Raw genomic sequence first — 2500 nt, 5'->3', positions numbered from 1 at the left:
GTTTCTGGCTTGTTTTCCTTTTGAATGCTATCAATGAAGAAAGTTAGGCTTCTAACGTATACATTTCAAACCACTACAGACATAGTGATTAGTCTCCTTTTTAAAAGAAGCTGATTGTAAATGGTAGATTTATAATTTTGGAAATCAGAATACAAGATATGAAGACACCTACCTATGCTAAAAGCATGAATATCTAGTAGAATTTAACCTTTAAGACTGATATTAGTATTCAAAATACTGTTTAGGAGAAAAAGTAAGCTACTTAAGCAAAGGTATTTATATTTAGAAAACACTATATAGCAACTGCAACTTGTGACAGGGACTTCAGAAGTTGAACTAACCACAGTGTTCAAGAAGGTTATTTGCAAAAGTTGTCAGGTTCTAAGGCACAGCTCTGTCAAAGTAAGATCAGTTCTGTCCTGTTCTGTCAAGTTCTCTATCCACTATCCCGACCGAGTCTTGACTCAGCATTCACAAAGTTTTGGGTCTCCATGATTTGAACACAGACAGAGCACATGTGGTCACCACCTCTTCAGTCCATACCAATTTCATCAGCTACCACACACCACCCGGAGAACCAGAGGACATGACACATCCGTCTCTCGTCATTTACACACTAATATCACCATTTCTGCATTGCCTCTACATAGCAATCTCTGTCCTGCATGTTTATTTCCTTACATATTGGAGCCACTAGACCACATAGTTCCAGAAGCATAAACAACATTAGTCATCTGAGCAACCTGAGAATAGTGATAAAAAAAAAAATAGTTGCCATCCCAAAAGCACAGGTGTATAAATGATTGTTTACTACAGGAGGACTCAGATTACATGAGGACACAAAATATACACATGTGCGTCCATGTATCCATGTAAGCATATATGATTGGAATCAAATACATACTACAAATCCCAGCGTTGTACAGGCCCTCCACTGCCTAGCAGTCTTTGGGCAAGCATTGAATGGTTCCCTCTCTTACACAGCAACCTCCAAGTCTTCTCCACCTTACTTCTCCGCTCCTCCACTTGACTCACTCTCACTGTTTAGTGGTCTTACTTATCACGTCTATTTCTTTGTTCAAACATCACCCTTGGGTAGGAGTTCTTCCTGGACTTCCTGCTTGTCTACATTTTGCAGTTCTCCCCAGCATGAAATGTCTCCAAGCTTTCACCTTGACTGGTTCCTTCTCAAGACCCCACTCCTTTTCTAGACCTAGAGGTATCCATTCTCTATCAAATAGCTGTTGGCTCTCAGTCCTCACAAGTGTTGAAGAGACCACTGTAAGGAGAACTAAACTCTTGCCTGGCCAGGCATCTGTGCACGATCCTGCTCCCCACATACTGTGTGTCTTCCCCAGCCAAAGTCTACAGGCACATCTACACATGTTGCTTTCCTGTTGTCTTCCATGTCACTCACTTCTGAATCCATGTCAATCCAACTATCACACTTGTCATGTTACTGCTTAACGTAAGTTGATGATCCTCCTATAAAAACCAAATGCTAGGACATTGTAACCTCAGTGCCATGATGGGATTTCGCCACATATGAACCAACACACACCATTCTTTAGCTTCTGATCCCACATCCCTTTATGCTTACAGAGACGAGCTTTCACAGATTCTGCCCAAAACAGACTACTGGAACCCCACCAACATACTACAAACTATCACTCCATCTGTCTGAATACACCACAGCCCTGAAACCCAGCAAATTCATTCTTGTTTATATCACTATTCACATACTATCTTCTCTGTAAAGCTGGACCAACTATGAACTAACAATAACAACAACAACAACCACAATTCCACCCCATATTATGTTTGCTACTTTAGGTCTTTCTGTCTAAAATTACCATCTCCCTAACAGCAAAGTATATTATCAATTTCTTCTAAACCCCAGTTCCTAAAACATAATAGATATTATTAAATGTTTAATATATTTATAAATTTAATTCATATTAATAAAAAACAGATATAGGCAGCCATATATACAATCCTTAGGGAATATTTAATTTTAAAGGATCCAAACAACATAAGATAGAAGAATCAGCACCATTATAAATATCCATATTCTTTGGTGGCTAAGAATATAAAATAATATAAAGCTGATTTCTTGACTTATTTTTCCTATCTATCAGGCCACAGGCTTAGTTCCATTTAAGTATGAAGCATACATTATTTAAAATTTTGCCTACAGTTCATAGTTTTGTCTATTTTATTTTTAATCCATATAAGAGATATTATTCAAAAGTTACATCTGAAAATTATAAACATGTTTGTAAATTAATCATACTAGAACATAGGCAGAGATGATAATCAGAATGTTTATAATTACCCAGGTAAGATGGTGAATAAGGAGAATGGACATCTGTACACATTTGGTAAATTAATTTCATGAAACTGCTTGGTTTGAAGTAATATTGCAAAGAATTTGGATCAATATTGAACTCTCAAAATGTAACTTGGACTAGTAACAATGTTTGGTCCTACAAACAGAGAC

The 2500-nt window shown here is 37.3% G+C and overlaps 1 protein-coding gene across 23 annotated transcripts in view; it reads right to left on the bottom strand.

Annotated features, from left to right (window-relative positions):
• The window catches only part of Mbnl1 (muscleblind like splicing regulator 1), a 172996-nt gene that overhangs the window by 117079 nt on the left and 53417 nt on the right, over nucleotides 1-2500 (bottom strand). The gene's annotated exons all lie outside the window — the stretch shown is intronic.

The sequence above is a fragment of the Grammomys surdaster genome, unplaced genomic scaffold (assembly GCF_004785775.1).
Source record: "Grammomys surdaster isolate TR1022 unplaced genomic scaffold, NIH_TR_1.0 139, whole genome shotgun sequence".
Taxonomy (NCBI): domain Eukaryota; kingdom Metazoa; phylum Chordata; class Mammalia; order Rodentia; family Muridae; genus Grammomys; species Grammomys surdaster.
Note: the sequence above shows the minus strand (reverse complement) of the source record. Positions and strands in the feature narration are given on the sequence as shown.